The sequence below is a fragment of the Monodon monoceros genome, unplaced genomic scaffold (genome assembly GCF_005190385.1).
Source record: "Monodon monoceros isolate NGI ecotype Baffin Bay Population unplaced genomic scaffold, NGI_Narwhal_1 Super_Scaffold_19, whole genome shotgun sequence".
In the NCBI taxonomy this organism is placed as follows: Eukaryota; Metazoa; Chordata; class Mammalia; order Artiodactyla; family Monodontidae; genus Monodon; species Monodon monoceros.
In genome coordinates, this window is record NW_021703775.1 from 56,855,516 (window position 1) to 56,874,723 (window position 19,208).

General features: G+C 43.1%; 1 protein-coding gene across 7 annotated transcripts in view; it reads right to left on the reverse strand.

The window, feature by feature from the left end:
* TMEM178A (transmembrane protein 178A) overlaps window positions 1–19,208 on the reverse strand; it is a 248,006-nt gene that overhangs the window by 172,629 nt on the left and 56,169 nt on the right. For 6 of the 7 annotated variants that reach the window (XM_029231420.1, XM_029231418.1, XM_029231419.1 and 3 more), the window contains one exon: window positions 3,002–3,124. The exons of the other annotated variant lie outside the window; for it this stretch is intronic. The gene's annotated coding sequence lies outside the window, so the exon portion shown is untranslated. The remainder of the gene's footprint in view (window positions 1–3,001; window positions 3,125–19,208) is intronic. 7 annotated transcript variants of the gene reach the window in all.

A 19,208-nucleotide genomic window follows, 5' to 3' on the forward strand; every position in this document is an offset into this window, starting at 1 on the left:
ACTGATTTTCACTTACTACTTGCATTTTATAACAGCTGCTGAAAATCCAGCTTCTCAAAGATAAGACATCTTTGAAAGGAGTGCAGCACAATCTAATGTTGAAACTGTGAACAATCTTGACCAAGTAGCTCACCTGGTGGCCAACAGATGTCAAGCATCACCACATCTCCCTCAACATTTAGCCTATGCCACGGGATGTCCGTGAGTTTGCTGTGGTGTCCTGGGCACCTAGCGCATAGTTTGTGATTCCTGGCTCTATTCTTTTTCCATTTTTGATTCTATTCTCCCATTTGTAAAATATAAGCACCCACATTAAGTGTCTAGCAACTACCTCTGTTAAAGCTGGGATTAAGCAGAATATAACATTTACTGTCATGTTATAATTCTGACCTTTCACTGCTAGCACTCAAGAATCTGTGTATTCCATCCTCTGTTCTTTGTCTCTGGTAAAGGCTGTAGAGGATGAGAAGGCTCCCAATGGCCAGGCATACCAAATATGTGTCTCGGAGAACAGAACAAAATCTTTTGCTCTGTTATACATTTAAATAAAAATACAGTTTTTAAACAAGCTCATAAATAAATACAGAGAACAGATGGGTGGTTCCTGGGGGAGTGAGGGCGGGGGACAAAATGGGTGAAGGAGGTCAAAAGGTACAAACTTCCAGTTATAAAATTAATAAGTCATGGGTATATAATGTACAGTGTGGTAACTATAGTTAATGATACTATATTGCATATTTGAAAGTTGCTAAGAGAGTAGATCTTAAAAGTTTTCATCACAAGAAAAAAATGTTGTAACTATGTACGGTGATGGATTTAACTGGACTTATCATGGTGATCATTTTGCAATATATACAAGTATCAAATCATTATGTTGTATACCTGAAACCAATAAAATGTTACATTCAGTTATACCTCAGTTTAAAAAAAAGAATACAGTTTTTAACTCATGATGTTATCTTTTAACAGATCATTAGATCAAGACTGAAAGCAGTACAAAAATAAGTAGAATTTGGTACCTTTCTCCTAATTTTTAACCATTCTCAATCACATTTTAATCTAATCCTGATTTTTCTATCCAATTATATTTATTTCACTCACCCTAAATTCCTGTCCCTTGGGTCATGTAAATGGCTCTAACAGGAGTACTTTGGGACTTAAGCATGGCTTGAAATCAAAGCCTTTGTTTTTTTCATCTGGGTCTATATGTTCTCTTCATCATTATAGTTGTCGTCATCATCATAATATGAACAATTTATCCTATTTGGCTGGTACCAACATTTGGAGAGATGGCCTCCCTCTGTCTCCCGTTTCTAGCTTTTCCTGGCTCCTTTTCCATAGGCAGAGGCAAGGGGAGAAAGAGAGAGACTCATATATCTTACACTCCCTGCAAGATTGTCTCTTCCTGGCCACAACAAAAAAGACTTTCTCTTTCTCTGCCTCTCTCTCTCCCCACTCCTTTTCATAAAGATCCCCTAGGTTCTTTTATCTACTGTCTATTACCACCTTCATATAGTTGATACCACCTACCTCTGATATTAAGCTACTGTCTTGTAATGGAAACTACATTCCATCGCCAAGGATAAATCCAAGCTTATCAGAATATACTTTTTAAAGCATGTTTCATAGTAAACAGCACACAATTGCAGATAGCGGCACAGAGCCACTGGGACTCCAGAACAGGTGTCTGATGCCGGAATGCAGGAGAGCAGTGCCCTTCACTGCTGCTCCCATTTCACCCAGCCTGATGTTGAACTCCCCCCTTCCTTCTTGCTGGAGATTTTCTATAAACCAGATGTCAACAAATATATTGGATTCTTTATACTTTAATCTGTTTAACATTTCGAAAGTGTTGAAAGAGTTGGGCACATTATTCATTTCAACTATAGCTACTTTCTGATTACCTGGGGAAGGGATTAGCAGGATACCTGTTTGAAGCAAGGTATCCCAGAAGCCACCTCACTGGGTTTAAAATCTAACTGGTACACAGCCTTCAGTGGGAAGACTGATGGAGGGCGTTCAGTAAAAATTAAGGGCCTAGGAAACACACAGGCCCCCAGGCCAGAACAAAGCAACTGAATGATGGTTCCACCTGGGAGTCGAGGTGGGAGTTTTTCCTTGCCATGCTCCTGGGGACAAAAGTGAAGTCAAAACTTCCTCGCAGCGGTGACGAATTCCTCATCAGAGGGCCTCCCGCTTTTGCCAAGCTGATTTCGTGAGTGGTAAATGAAGTGGTCCTCAAAGAGAGAGCTCATAGAGGAGGAAACAGGAAAAGCACAACCGAATCCCCAAACATGCCCCGCATAGTGAAACAGGAGGAACTTTCAGAAGTGATGAGAGAGACCAGCCTAACCCCAGCTCTGTCTCAGACACGTTTTCTTTCTTCCTGACTCATCAGGTTTCTTTAGGAAAGCCTGGTGAGAAGGGATTAGGAAGCAGGCGAGGGAGCCAACCTTTTCTGGCAACACGGGGCTTTGTGATTTCAGATTCTGCAAGTCTTCAAGAACAGACTCGGTGTGCTAGCATTCTAGGCTGGAGGCCAGCAACAGTTCAGCTACAATGAAGCACATGAGATGGCTGGTGCTGTCAGCCAGAGACCCAAGGACTTTCCTGGGGCTGCACCTCTCTGGAAGTTTGAAGCTATCGGGACAGGTTTGCCTTCTTGAAAGGTGCAAATGTCACCAGCCAGGAGTGGCAACCTTCTTGAAATGCGCAAACGTCACCAGCCAGGAGTGGCAGATGCCGAGAGGCATCTGAAAACAGATCTCCATCTGGTAATGGGTTAGGCTTCCTGGGACGCAGATTAGAATAGTTTGAAATAAAGCGACGGAAGCACCGGTTTGGCTTTTCACATATTGTTATGGTCTGTGGGTCATTTCCTGCCTTTGGAATTTATTTCCTTTCCAGGTTCAGCAGAACCCAATGAATACAAGAAAGAGATTGGGAGTTTTCTTTGCCTCAGGCCCAGCAGAGAGGTAGCTCTGTATCTGTGAACTTGTACCTCTGAGGTGGGTGCCTCTTCCCATCTGCTCTCACTGAGCCCGGTAGGAGGGAAGCTTTAGGAATGGAACAATAAATGGGGAAGGGAGCCATCTCCAGTTAAGTCAGATGAATCCTCTTGTTCCTAGAAAACAAAAAGGGAAAGAATCGATTGGGAGGGTGCAAAGGATGCTTTATGTGGGGGAGCTCTTTACTATCAGTATCCCGTTCAGGGAGGGACACAGCCCCTCTCGGAAAGAGGCCGACACCAGCTCCATGTAGTTAGGCACTGAGGACAGGTTGCTTCACAACCATGACCTGTTTTGTTTTATTTTACTAACCTTCGTTTCCCACTTTGTCCCCCCAGAGATTTAACGTAGCAACAACTGTCTTCCTGGCAGCATTTTAATGCTCATTCTGGGCACTTTGAAGCTGATGTGAATCCTTACTGCAAAATTTCTCCACAGCTCCCAGTATGCCCTGAACAGCCGCTGTAGTTCTGCAGTGCACGGACGCCCCAGAGGTCGGGGTGAACCGTGTAACTCAGAGGGCTGTAAGAGCTGGTCAAAACTTAATGCAGAGGCTGCTGCCACTGCCGTCTCTCTTAAGTCTGAAAAGGTTTGTCTCTCTGGAGAGTGATCCACAGTCACAAGTTCCTTCTGAAAAGCCAGCTCATGCAGGCCTTGCTGTCAGGAGGAAGCTCGTGGAGCCTGTTCACATGTCCGCAGCCCACCTCTCTCTAGACTGAGATCAGAGTTCACAGCTTTAGAGGAAGGGCTAATTTTTGCCCCAATCCTCAGCCTAAGCACTGCTAAATTGGCAGCAAGTGCTCTGTCAATGCAAAGGAAGGGGCAGCTGGTGACCAACATTTATCCTGGTGGCCCCCTCCCCCATTCCCAGAAACAAGAACCAGAACACTCTCCCCTCCCCCACTGCCTTGACAGGAAGCCAGGTTATCACGGTGGCTCAGGAGAGAATCAAAGTGACCTTTCTGAATCACACCTTTCTGTGATCGGGTGTCCACAGAAATGGTCTGTGACCTTCACAGTGATGTTTCCAACACTGAGGAAGTTCCAGGGGAAGTAAGTAAGTGGCTAGGGACAGAGTTGGCTCTATAAATAAGCAGCGTCAGAAACACCTGTACGGTATGATTTGCAAAGCAATGAGAAGTCTGCTGAAGAGCCCCATTCTTCCTCTACAAAAGAGCACTCTGGAGGATTAAGGCATTGTGTTTCCACGTAAAAGTGTAACCTGGGACTGGTTAACTTTCTACGCCTTTGCTTTTAAACTTTAGAGAGTCTTGGTTGCACAGGTCTGGCAGGAGGCCAGGGATCTGCATTTTTTATCAAGCCCACCTGCTGATGCTGGTACAGGTGGTCTGTGGCCCATACTTTGTAAAACTGTGCTGAGAGAATTCTGAATGATTGTCATATTAACATGGACTAACTGGTGATACCTGGATTCCAGGCCAGGCTTTGGCGCTCTGTGTAGGCAAGATAGTTTAATTCTCGGAGACTGAAGGCCTCAGGACCAGACGGTGACCGCTATAAATTTAGTTGGAGGTTGGTTTCTAAATTATGGCTCAAAAGCCTGCAAAGTATGAGGATTGGTCCACAGGGTCAAAGAGGGCAGGACTTCTGCAGCATGTCCTGAACACTCACTGAAGTTCTGTGGTGCACAAAACCCCAGAGGCCCGAGAGGACCCTCTGACCTCAGGGCTGCAGTCCTGATATCCTACATCTTGGGGTACAAGAACTGAAGGAATAGATATATCTCCTTTCCTTGCCCTCAGCCATTTCCAAATGGGAAAAAGGAAAAGGGAGAAAATAGATTTATTCAGTGCTTTATATGCCTTTATATCTTTTAAAGTCTCAAGTAGCCCTAGTATCATTAGTCCCATTTTGAAGATGAGAAAATTGAGGATTAAAGATGTTGCACAACATTGTACTTCAGCTATACTTCAATAAAAAATATATTTAAAAGTAAGATATTGGATAACTTTCGAAAATTCCCAAGGTCACATGACTATTGAATGCTTGAGCTGAAATTTGAACTCCTGTCTATCAAAGTCCAAGTTCCATTTTCTTTTCACAAAACCATTCATAACTAAAAGTTATGCTGTGACCGTTCTGAGGGCCTAGATGTTTTGAGACCCTCAAAATACCCTCGCCTCTCCCTGACCTTCATCCATACCGGTTACCCACTCTATTTCAGAATCTCACCTCATCTTTGATCTTTATTCCATCCCTGGTCTGCAACCAATCTCTCAGTCCTGCTCATTTCTTATTACCATAAATTCTTTAGCCCCAGGGGTGAAATATCATCACCTCTCCTGGGCCCAGGAGGACTTTTCTGATCCATAATTACTCCAGCCAATGACTTTAAGACCAGTGGGTCCTAGAGAACCCAGGATATCGCCAGAGGTTTCCACGGATTGAGAATCCTCAAATGCTTGAGAGGCATCAGTGTATTTACTGATCTGAGACCCCTCCCCTCAGTCCCAATCCCTGTATTCCCTATGCCCCACCCCCAGATCACTTCTCAAATCAGGGCAGAGATGAAGGAAACCTGGATCAGCTGTTGCCCTTCTATTAGGAGGAAATGCCGCCTCAAACCTCAACTTCCTAGTAACAGTGATTATTCTGGAATGCTGGGCACCCCCTAGTGGGAGTAACAGAGAGAAAAGACAGACTTTTGATGCTGTTCTCAATAACCCATCCACCCCCAGCTTCCTGCCCCTCAGCTGTCTTTGCCTTTGCGCCCATCTCACTGTTCTTGAAATGATTCATTCTTCCCATGATGACTGGGCCTTTTGCCCCATAAAACCCTCCCTGTCTTTACAGACATAATGAACTAAAATTAAGCAGAAGGCAACTCAGGCAGAACAGCAGGAAAAACTTCTTATAGTGAGAGCTCTTAAAACTCTAAAATTCCTTATAAGGCAAACTACGACCTAACTGCACTGGGAAAACAATAGAGAATATCTCGGAAAGATAATTTTGGAAGTGGGGAGGATGAGGGAAAGACTGCTTTCCTGATTTCGAAATATATGTTAGTACACACATTTGACCCCCTCAGCCTGAACTGAAGACTTACATTAATGCCCTGTACTATGTTTAATGCCCTGTGTTATGTCTTACCTCTTCTAAGGCCAAGGGAACACTCAACATTTACCCATTTTGGAATAAACTGATAAAACCCTGTCCTAGCAGAGGGGCAGCCCATCTGTGGACTGGGCGCTATAGACTGCTGTGGAACATTCTGAACATTTGTCACTATCACTCACTCTTTAAAGACCCTGGCCATAGCCCCCCTCCGCCCCATGACAGGGGATGAGCCCTATTACATTATAATCAATAAACCATTTTCTGAGTACCTACAATACACAAGGCTCAGGTAGACCCGATCTTATGCATTTTAAAGATCTGCCCACATCTAGTTTAGTCCTTTGTCCAAAAAAGGGCTTTAACAAAAAAGAGAGAGAGAGGGCTTCCCTGGTGGCGCAGTGGTTGAGAGTCCGCCTGCCGATGCAGGGGACACGGGTTCGTGCCCCGGTCCGGGAAGATCCCACATGCCGCGGAGCGGCTGGGCCCGTGAGCCATGGCCGCTGAGCCTGCGCATCCGGAGCCTGTGCTCCGCAGCGGGAGAGGCCACAACAGTGAGAGGCCCACGTACCGCGAAAAAAAAAAAAGAGAGAGAGAGCTAAAGTTTTCAAGTGCATGCATTAAGAATTCTTCTGGGCATATTCACAGTCCACATTTTAGTTAAATACCTCATCATTTGCTCACTGGGCAGGGGTCAGCCAATCTCATCCTGCAACCCAATGCCTGTCCCTAGGGGATGTTATAATTGCATAGCATCTCACCTCTATGCTTTTGGTTGTTATGGTCTTACTTGTTCCTGGATTTGAGTCATCAACTCATTAGTGCCCATTCAAGTTAACCTTTCCTGATAAGTTCCCTGAAACCTTGCTCATAATGCTAGCAATTCCAGTGCAGAATTATCTCTGCTCTGGCTTCTGCCTCATCTTGAACCAAGTCGATTGGACAGTCTAATCTCCCAACGGCTTACGATGTTGATCTCTTTCAGCTTTTCTTTCAGAGCCATTTGATGATGTTCATCTCTCTGACAACCAAGAACTTTGGAAAAATCTCTCCCCTCGGGCATTTCCATTTTTGTGTCCTTGCAAACTCAGCAGAGGCCTTTCACGAGGAACCTCCGTGGGGGGTTAGAGGACACACTGGACCCCAGTTCACGGGACCTCTGGGAGGCAGAGAAAGGTCAAGGATGCTCCATGGTCAGCCTCTCGGGCCTAACAGCAGAAGCTGGGACTCCTTCCTGCATAACTTGGGCTTCAGTTAAAGGCATTTTTTAGTCTGGAGACCTTTGACCTCCACTCTGAATGGAACACTCAAAGGATGAAGTAAGGTTCTCTGTTGGCAGGAAAGACACACTGATCTCTGGCCCTGGTGTGTCCACCAACCTGGAAAGACACCCAAACTGTGGTGAGTTAGCTGAGCCACCTAGAGTGCTACTTACTGTCAGAGTCAACCATTCCCCTTCATGTAAGCTGGCCTTGACTTTGGAAGAAAGGGTAGTGATGTGTTTATGTGCTCAGAGGAGAAAACACTATGGAGAGAGAATGAGAATTAAAAGGGATAAACCCAACTAGAGGCTGCTTTGGGTGACTGGCAAAGAAATCATAGAGAAGCTCTGACAGAGATACAGGAACTTCCACTACTTCTGTCTCTATTTTAGAAGAAATAAAAATTAAATCATAAATCTAAAGATGAAGGTGCATTCATCTGGGGAGAGGAACAAACAAGCTGTTACATTTCAAATAGATATTAGGGCTGCAAAAAATGAATACTTTTAACCTGCTAGTAGAAGGGCTTCTTTCCTGAAATTTATCATCGATTAGACACCAACACCAAAGAGAAGGTTACAAAAAATTCTCTTTCATGCAGGTTAAGAAGCATTAATTTGGGCTGTCTGTAGTTAGCTGGATTCCTAGTACTGGATGCTTTCCAAGAAGAAGAGAAAGGTAGGCAACCAGAGCAGTTATGCGAAATTCAGGTGTGCACTTTGTGTGTAAAGGTGAGGAGAGTGTGCTTCAGCTGGCCCAGAGCTGCACCAAACAGAAAGCAATGGTTATGGAGTTTGGGGGGTGCCCAGCGGTGATGGGGTCCCTGGATCAGGCCTTGAGAGACCCAACATTGAGCCCCCATGGCAGTGCTTGTGGGCAGGGGGAGAGGTCTAAGCTGCCTGCCAGTACCTACAGCAAGTTTGATAGATATACATTATCTGCTAATATCCCCAAGGGAAGGGAGTTACGTGCCAGCTGTAAACCTCCCAGGAAAGACAGGTGTGCAGCGCTTAGATGGCATTCAAGGAAACCGGGTGAGGGCTTGAACTCCGGCCAGAGAAGCAGGGTGTGTGACACCTGAGGGAGCTGAGTGGGAGTCATTAGGACTACACTCAGGCAGGGAAGAATGGGGTGTGGTGTGCCCATGAAAGGTGGGTGTGAGCATTCCAGAGCCTCGATAATGTTTATGAAAGAAGCTTTGGTAAATATAGACTGTAAGTCATTCTGACTGTCCTCAAACGTTTTCTCCAGCTGAGCTTCTGGTTCTTTTAAAGCTACAACATAAGGACGTTCTCAATAAAGTTGAAGTTAAGAAACAGCCTCAGGGACTTCCCTGGCGGTCCAGTGGTTAAGACTCCGCTTCCACTGCAGGGGGTGAGGGTTCAATCTCTGGTCGGGCTGCATGGCCAAAAAAAATTAAAAACAAAATGAAAAAAATAGCCACAGATTGGACGAGATGATAGCTATGTTTTGGAATCATAGTAGCTGAAGTTAAAGCAAGCGCTCCAGGTCTTCATCAACTTGACTTTCTTCCCCTCACTTCTAGGAAGGCTGTAAACCACTCTACTTTGTCCTTTTGACCCTTTATTTCCTGGGGTGCGCTGGAGCCAGTGTGTGCCACCTCCCAACCCCGTGTTCAGTTAACCTCATGGCAGCTCACAATCAGCCATGGTGGGAGTATTTATACTATGGAAATTGGCCAACACTACAAATCAGACCTTTATGTTTGTTTCTGGAGAGCCAGTACACCATGTACTGTTGCTAAAAGTCCTTACATGGGAGAAGGGACAGTAAACTGAGGGGGAAGGCTGTCCAGGGGTGGGGGGAGGGATGGTGAAGCCCAGAGTGTCCAGAGGGAATCGGTAGATTGCCAGGATTGGGTCTGCCTGCCTCACAAATACCGCCCCCTGCAACACAAGCCTCGCATCCAATATTTCACCTGCTGTGTGTCTACGACACATGGAGATATTGCTTTCTGTTCACTGGGGCGGAGCAGGGTGAACTTGTTTTGAGGTTTCTGGTGCAGGTATAATAACGTAGGTACAGAATGTTTTTTTCTATTATGGATTTTAAAGTGTTTTCACGGAGATTCAATCCCACTTTTCCTCTTCCAACCTGCCCTGCCTCCTGGCTTCCCCGCCACCCCCTTCCAACAATACGTGCTCTCTCTCCTTCCCCTATATGTGCTTCCCACTGACCTTTGGATGCAACATCTTATCTATTATAAAAATATCCCTGAGCCAGATAATTATTACTCCCTCTAGAAGAGAGTTTTTTATTGTACATGTAAATCACCTGGAGAATCTTGTTAAAAAGCAGATTTGGGGCTTCCCTGGTGGTGCAGTGGTTGAGAGTCCGCCTGCCGATGCAGGGGACATGGGTTCGTGCCCCAGTCCGGGAAGATCCCACGTGCCACGGAGCGGCTGGGCCCGTGAGCCATGGCCACTGAGCCTGCGGGTCCGGAGCCTGTGCTCCGCAACTGGAGAGGCCACAACAGTGAGAGGCCCGTGTACCGCAAAAAAAAAAAAAAAAAAAGCAGATTTGCATTCAGTAGGTCCAGCTTGGCCCTGAGATTCCTCATTTCTAACAAGCTCCCAGGTGATACTGACGCTGCTGGTCAGCAAATCTTTCTCTCAGTAGCAGAGCTGTCAGCTGGACACGTTAATCAACGTGTCTCCAACAGTTGTCTCGCCCTTCTACTGTTTCTACTTTAAGAAGTTCCACCTCCATTTCTGAAAGAGGCAGCGCCTCCCAGGCTATTGGACCAGGAGGAGGATCATAACCCAGCAACCAAATCTATATGCCAGGCGGGTTGGATTCTCTTTCAAGAATCTGAGCTAGAATGCTGTCCTAGCCTGGGTTCCCCCACAAAGCAGAGCCTGAGACAGAAGTTGGCACATAGCAATTTATGTGAGAATCCCATAGAATAAGAGGGCAGGATATGGGGAGCAAAAGAAGGAAGGAATAAAAAGCAGTACTAGGATGTATTTGTTCTTGAACTGATCCTGGCAAGGCGCAACAGGCACTCGGTCCCATGGGACGTGCCAGTGGGCCTTCTGCTATGCATCTCATTACTATCTCAAGCATTTATATGGCCTTTCCTTTATGAAATTACTGATTAAATGCTTGGTAACCCTTTACTTTCCAGTTTTCAAATAATTACTTGGCTCCCTAGAATGGTTAGTCACCAATAAATTCTATTTTATATGATTATGAACTCATGGATTGAAATATATTTAATGCACTTCAACCCACTGCAGTTATTATTCTAATGGGTGCTCAAATTATCCCATCTTTGGTCAGTGGAAGCTTATTCCTGTTGGTTCCTGAGTTTTTTGATACAACCCCAGAAGTCTTTTATGGCTTCCTTCTCTTCTGGTATGATAAGATATCCAATAGAACCTTGTGTGATGATGGTAATGCTCTGTATCTGAACTCTATGATGCTTTAGCCACTAGCCACATGTAGCTATTAACTACTTGAAATGTAGTTAATGCAACTGAGGAACTGAATTTTCAACTTCATTTAACCATTGATTGATTTTATTTTAAATAGCCGCATGTGGCCAATTGCCACCATATTGGCCAACACTATTCTATTTTGTAACAAATGAAGAAACTTAGGTACAGAGAAGCAGTGGGATTTGTCTGTGATGTAATTCAATCCTTATCATTAGAATAGTGCAGGGAATGACTGCCTCTAAATAATCTGGGAAACGTTTAAAACACTGATTTCTGAGCCTCACCCTCAGATATTCTGATTCATTATGTATGAGGTGGTGCTCAAGAATCCGTTGTTTTAAAAGTTGTTATTTTAATATTACCATGCGGGGACTTTCCTGGTGGCGCAGTGGTTAAGAATCCGCCTGCCAATGCAGGGGACACGGGTTCGAGCCCTGGAAGATCCCACAAGCCACGGAGCAACTGAGCCTGTGTGCCACAACTACTGAGCCTATGTGCCACAACTACTGAAGCCCTCATGCCTAGAGCCCGTGCTCTGCAACAAGAGAAGCCACGGCAATGAGAAGCCCGCACACCACAACGGAGACCCAACACAGCCAAAAATAAATAAATAATAAATAAATAATTAAAATGTTACCATGTGATTCTGATGAGCAGCTAGGTTCCAGAATGATTATATTAGATTACTGGAATGTAGTATTTATGTTACAGCTATGGTTCATTGAAGATCATTCCAGTGAATCAACTGTACATCTTTAACTCCTTGTGGTAAGTTTCTGAAGTCAGAGGATCCATAACATTCTGCTAGTTATGGGATTAAGAGCTACAGGTGCTTACAGAGGCTTTCCTCTCTCTGGCTTCAGTACAGGTCTCTGGCCTTAGTCTGTTTTCCCTGCTATAACAAACATACCATGGACTGAGTAGCTTATAAACAGTAGAAATTTATTTCTCACAATTCTGGAGGCTGAGAAGTCCAAGATCAAGGCACCGGCTGATTCAGTGTCTGGTGAGAGTCCGCTTCTTATACACCATCTTTTCACTGAGGCCTCTTTTATAAGGGCACTAATCTCATTCGTGAGGGTTCTGCCCTCATGACCTAATCACCTCTCAAAGACCCCCGCCTTCTAATACCATCACCTTGTGGGGTAAGAGTTCAACATATGAACTGGGGGAACAGAAACATTCAGATCATAGCATGGCCCGCATTCATCCATAATTTTAAAAGACACAAAGCCAAGCCAAGGGTGGACAGCCTTCACCCTCAGACCAGCCTTCCTAACCCACTGCACCTTCTGTGTATGTCGAGAATTGTGAAAGATCTAAGATTTTACCCTGTTTACGCAATAACCAGTTAGCTGCCACAGATTCATGGATGCTGGTAGAAGACCCGAGACTCCTGGGCCAAAGACAAAGGACTTCATTACATTCTACACACAGAGCAACATGAGATTCATGTTCATGTCATTTCCCCTTGCCCTCCTCCAATTCCAAGGGGGTGACAGGGTAGCCCATGTGGATACCACACACACAGTGGGTTTCCAACACAGCTGAAGAACCCCAGTCTTTTATAATGGGCTGCCCAACTTTGAACTTGCCCAACTTTGCCCCAGAGGGAGACACTGTCTTTATTATAAAGTACAGAAAACAAAGCTTCCTTCTGCTCCAGAGGGAAGATATCTTTATCTGCCAAGGCTGTTCAATATAAAAATACCCCTGAAAAGACAGTCTCAACAAAAGGCTGCCAATGCCTTTGCTTGAAGACATGCAGAAACATGAAAGACCCATGGAGAATCGTCTCCCCACAGTGTACACCCCAGGGCTCTATTCTTGGTCCATCTTCAGCACAGTGAACCTGAACCAAGACTAAAGTACCTAGACAGAGACCCTCTATGTTCTCCCAGCTAGGATGATTTTGCATATGGCTCTGTCCCCTAGCAGGAGGTCGTAATGCATAGAAGAGCAGCCTCTAAAGTCACACCATCTGGGTTCGCATCTCAGCTATGCCACTTATTAGCTGTATGTCATTGAGAACTTTATTTAACCTCTCCATGCCTCAATCTCCTCATCTATAAAATGGGAATATAATAACACCTACCTTGAGGTTATTATAACAATTACATGAGATTACCAAATTATTATAAAGATTACATGACATTGTAAAGATTACATGTAAAGTATTTAATACAAGTTTCAGAGCGAGTCCTCTGTAAATATTAGCCATTGCTACTATCACTCTTTTATTATTCATGCATTCTCATGACTTTTCCTACCATGGTAGACCTACTTGCTCATATAGAGCTCCAACACTCACTGGCTTTTTTGGGTTTAGCTAAAATGTCCAATTCTGACCTGTGTCCTCCCACTGCAACCTGAGAGCCAGTGTGACACCCTGTTGGGTTTGCTCTTTTCTAGCATGGGCACACTATGGCCTAATTAGCCAAATACAACCTGCCACCTGTTTTTTTTAATAGTATTTTTGGAACCCAGTCACATCTGGTCCTTTACATATTGTCTGTGGCTGCTTTAGAGCAACAACAGAGTTGAATAGTAAAGACTAAAATATTCACTATTTGGTCCTTTAAAGAAAGAGTTTGCCAATCCTTGCCCTCTTCTATTCACAGCCTGTAAACCAACCCCATGTAACAATCTTGGGGTTATTGATCACCAAGGGGACCAGGTAAGGGTGGAGAAGAATCACTACCAGCTCTCTTCATTTGAAAAACAACTCCAAAGTACTGTTAGTAGAGAAGGCATCAATTTAACCTTTTAAGAGCAGTGTTTTATATTATCTTTCTCTGAATTGGACTATTTACATACTTCATCATTTGGCTAATATCCATCCAGCAAGCAAAACGTTAATAAACTTTCTTTGTGTAAAGTTATTGGCTTAAAAACAGAAGACTATTTCTAAAGGAAACTTCCTTTGATTAAAGGATTTTATCAAAGAGGACTCTAAAAATAAATTAGCCTTTCAAATAAGAGTAAATATAGAAAGAATTTATCACTTTCATTTTCTCCACAAATACCTTTGACATGTTAATAACCGCCTAACGAAGACAGACATTAGATGAATATTTATGATGGCCATGGTTGATGAATATGATCCATGAACTATGCTTTGAATACTGGATTTCAGAACAAAGTCATAAGATACAGTTAGTCATCATAATTGAATATGCATTGAATGACCACTTTATATTAGGCCCTCAACCCACATAGAACTTTCAACTTCCTTTGTGCAATACTTTTTCAGGGCAGAGAGACAGAAAGTTACTTGAGAAGTCCAACTCTGACCAAATAACAACATAGATGCTTTTATCATGTTCAGAGGGCAGGCTTCAACAGCCTTCTGAAAGCAGCCCCAAACCCAAAAGTGCAAAAAGCATGAGTGGGGAGGGAGCGTTTGGTAATTAGTGTTTTTTTGTAATGAAAACACTATAATATTTTAGAAAATTTAGAGAAAAACTCCCTTTCTCCCTGTACCCTAGTACATTTGCTTTTTTGTGTGTACATTTTTGTGTACTCCCATTTAGACTTCATCCAAATGCATCCACATGTTCACATACTCTGAGAGTTTATCCCGATAAAAACAATTTTTAAAATGTGTACAGAGGTTTATCCACAACATGTTCATCACAGAGGAATCAATAGCATCATGTATTAGAGCTGCAAGTGGCTCTCAAAACTTGCTATACATTGGCACCACTTGGGAAGTTTTTTTTTTTTTAAATACTAACATTCTGGGCCCCCCTGCCAAACATCCTGATTTAATTAGGCTGAGGTGGGATCAAGGGTTGGGTATTATTTTAAAGCTCCCCCAGGTAATTCTATAATGCAGCCAGGCTGAGAGCCATTGACTGAGCCCAGTACCTTAATTTTACAGGTCAAATACTGAGTTCTGGGGGTGTACTTCAAACATGCTGCCTTTTCCCCGGCCTGGATCCCTGGAAACTACAGCAAATAAACAGCCTCTATGAAAAGGAATATACTCAAAGCGTTCCTTGGGTGGGCAGGTTGGATGTACTCCAGGGTTCTGTGCATAAGGATTTAGCCCTTGCAAAGCACAGAACAAAACTTTCTTGAAATATTCAAGATCTATAAATAGAGGGTCTGGTATCATCCCTTAATTAGAGCTGCACCTTTGACCTAGTTAGAATATATTGTCCAAATGTTTGGGATTGTGTTCTCTCAGCCATCCACTCCTCAGCTGAACATTCAACAGAATGATGACCAATATTTAGAATTCTCCTGAGAGTGTAGGCTCCAAAACTGAAGCTTCCGCTCTTCTCTTTTCCATGTGGTTGAAATTTAAAGTGCTTCTGTGTCGTCTCTCCCTTTGGGAATATCCTCTGGAACTGGAGATTAATCATTATGCAAATATTAAATACTTTGAAAGTTCAAGAAAGGAAGGGAATTTGTTTAAGCAATCCTGTTATTGTAGTTTAAATGAGAGATAAACAAACAGCAGTTGTGATTTGACCTGCATTCAAATTCTGTACAGTTTATGTGATTTCAAATTATATTTAATTCTTCTTTGAGATTTATATGTACCCTTGCCAAAACTTCTGGATTCCCATAAATCTCCAGATACATTGTCCCTCACCCAGCCTGTTTGCACTTCCTCCCAGACCTAAAGGCTGTTCTGGGAAAAGACAGATTAAAACATTTCTCTCTTGGAATGTTAGTTTGACTGAGATGTTATTTAGATTTTTAAAATAGCCTAAATGCCTGGGATGATCTGAAAGGACATGCTGCCGAGTGTAATGTTGCCTAATAAATAGGGCAAGTCATGCTCACTCAGGCACAGCCCAGAGGGAAAAACAGTCTTCACTCTTATCCTGAAGGTCAAAACTCCTTGGGTTCGCTTGTCATATTTTCTCCGTGTCCTCACGGGTTTCTAAACAACAGACTGCTAGTTAATAATTCTTTATATTAAACTTCCCTTGTTCAAATCACTGGGTGGTTTCTCTCTCTTGATCTGACCCATACTGATACCAGGCCCTTGCTAGACACTGAGTTCCCCAAGAGCAAATGAAGTGCTGCAGGGCTGGGACTGGGGTGAGGTAAGCAAGGCACATAGGTTCATGGCCTTGCAGGGTTGTTCAAGTGCAGGGTGGGCACCTGAGGGTGGGCACCTCCTATAATGCTGGGCCCTAGGTCACTTGTTTGCCTCTCCCTAGTCCAGGCCCTGCTTTTTTTCCTTTCCTTTCCTTTTCTATTCTTTTTTTTTTTTTTCCAGAGCTTAGTCTAACATATTCCAGAGAATTCTAGTTAGTACTTGTTATCGACTGAATGTTTGTGTGTCCCCTCCCCAGTACACATATTGAAGCCCTAACCTCCAATGTGATGGTATTTGGAGATGGGGTCTTTGGGAAGTAATTAGGTTTAGATGAGGTCATGAGAGTGGGGCCCTCATTTGGGGATTAATGACCTTATAAGAAGAGGAAGACAGAGAGAGAGCTCTCTCTCCACATGCATTCACCAAGGAAAGGCCATGTGAGCACAGAGAGAGGCCAGGAAGTGGGTCCTCACCAGGAACTGAATCTATTAGCAACTTGATCTTAGACTTCCCAGTCTCCAAGACTATGAGAAATAAACGTCTATTGTTTCAGCCATCCAGTGATGGTATTTTGCTATGGCAGCCTGAGCTAAGACAGTGCTCAATTAGCATTTAGTGAAAGGCTGAATTACTTTTCCCTTTCAGAATCATTTCTCTAATTCAGCTTAAGAAAACAGTTGAATCTAGAAGCAGTACAGGGTGATGTTCAAAACTTAGACTCCGAAGTCTTGTAGACCCAGGGTAAAACCTACCACAGCCCTGATCCAGTTATTCTCTGTGCCTCAGTTTCTTTAGCTGTAAAGTAGACATAATAATACCTACCTGATGGAGTTGTGGAAAGGATTAAATAAGATTATGCATGTAAAAGACTTAGCTCAATGCCCTCAAATATCAGCTTGCAGTGTTGATAGTAAGCTAAAGTTACTCCCCATCAAATTAACCAAAACTCCCCCTACTCTGAGTCACAAAATGATGAAATTAAAAACCAAAATTCAGTATGTCAGTAAGTAGTCTTTCAGAGAGGGTCTAAAATCACAAAAGTTGAACATTGCCTCTCTGTGCTCCAAGAGCCAAACAAAAGCCAAAGTAAACAAAGTTTAGGAAGGAACGTAAAAAACAGAGCAATGGCATCTGTCGCTTTTCCCATAAGAGGAGAGACTGGTTTAGAGTAAATATTCAGTCAGTTCTTTTTTTTTGTTTCCCTTTCAAAAAGTTGAAACTTTATTCAAATTCAATTCAATGAGGATATTTAGTGCTTCTTCCATGTTCCAGGAATTATGCTAGTTAGTAAAGATTCAAAAATAAGATATCCTTGCTCTCCAGCAGCTGAAGGTCTTGAGGTACAGAGATAAGTGTGTAAACAAAGCAAAGGTTATTTTGAGTGACGGTTACTCTGAGGTGAAGGTCACGGGTTCTGCAGGAGAGAAAGAGGGACCTGGCAAGGTCAGAAAATCGTTCCCAGAGAAGAAAAAGGTAGTATTTGTATTGCTATTGCCCTGCAGAAGTGGAAAGGGAAAAATGGAAGGCATGACTCGCATTTTTCAAGTGACTAGAGGAAGATGGTGTTTTGTCTGCGATGTGACCGACAAGGCTGTAATTTCCAAAATATACATACAGCTCAATAACAAGAAAAAACAAACAACCCAATCAAAAACATGGGCAGAAGACCTAAACAGGCATTTCTCCAAAGAAGATATACAGATGGCCTATAGGCACGTGAAAAGAAGCTCAGCTTCACTAATTATTGGAGAAATGCAAACCAAAACTACCATGAGGTATCACCTCACACCGGTCAGAATGGCCATCATTAAAAAGTCTACAGGGCTTCCCTGGTGGCGCAGTGGTTGAGAGTCCGCCTGCCGATGCCGGGGGCACGGGTTCGTGCCCCGGTCTGGGAAGATCCCACATGCCGCGGAGCGGCTGGGCCCGTGAGCCATGGCCGCTGAGCCTGCGCGTCCGGAGCCTGTGCTCCGCAACGGGAGAGGCCACAACAGTGAGAAGCCTGCGTACCGCAAAAAAAAAAAAAAAAGTCTACAAATAATAAATGCTGGAAAGGGTATGGAGAAAAGGGAACCCTCCTACACTGTTGGTGGGAATGTAAATTGGTGCAGCCGCTATGGAAAACAGTATGGATGTTCCTTAAAAAACTAAAAAATAGAGTTACCATATGATCCAGCAATCCCACTTCTGGGCATATCCAGAGAAAGCTCTAATTTGAAAAGATACATGCACCTCAATGTTCACAGCAGCAGTAGTAACACTAGCCAAGACACAGAAGCAACCTAAGTGTCCATCAACGGATGAATGGATAAACAAGATGTGGTATACACATACATAAATATATATATATGTATATATACACAATGGAATATTACTCAGCCATAAAAAAGAATGAAATAATGCCATTTGCCTCAACATGGATGGATCTAGAGATTATCATACTAAGTGAAGTAGGTCAGGAAGAGAAAAACAAATATCATATGATATCACTTATATGTGGAATCTTAAAAAATGATACAAATGAACTTATTTATAAAAGAGAAACAGACTCACAGACATAGAAAACAAGCTTATGGTTACCAAAGCAGAAAGGGGGTGGGGGAGGGATAAATTAGGAGTTTGGGATTAGCAAATACAAACTACTATACAAAACAGACAAACAACAAAGTCCTACTGTATAGTACAGGGAAATATATTCAATATTCTGTAATAAAACATAGTGGAAAAGATATGAAAAAGAATATATATACATACATAACCGAATCACTTTGCTGTATACCAGAAACTAACACAACATTGTAAATCAACTTTACTTCAATTAAAAAGCAATTATCTGAAACCTGTTGTTAGAGTATTTGTTCATTCTGAACTAATGATATTGACAATGATAGCTGCCACTTATTAAGTACTTACAATATACTAGGCATTTTGTATGCCTTAATTCATTTCAATCCTTTCCCAAACCCTGGAAGGTCAGAATTATTATTACCATTTTACAGCTACAGGAACTGAGGCTCTGTGAGATTAGGTAACTCTCAGCCAGAGTAATAGAGCAAAGACCACCACCTTCCCCAGCTCTGCTCTTGGCCTCCTGCTGTTGCCTTTGTCCAATTTCTAATAATCTCTGCTTGTATACAAAATCACACAGGGCCCATAGAGCATTTCTAAACCTAAGCAAACATGGCCTAAATGTCTTCATGAAACACTGGCTATTACATAGGCCAGATTCAACCAGCTTTTATTTACAACTGAAAATTATATTTTAACAGAAAAATAGACGTGCTACCCAAACCCAATCAACTTATTATATCACATCTCTAAAACAGGTCTACCAGGTTATTAA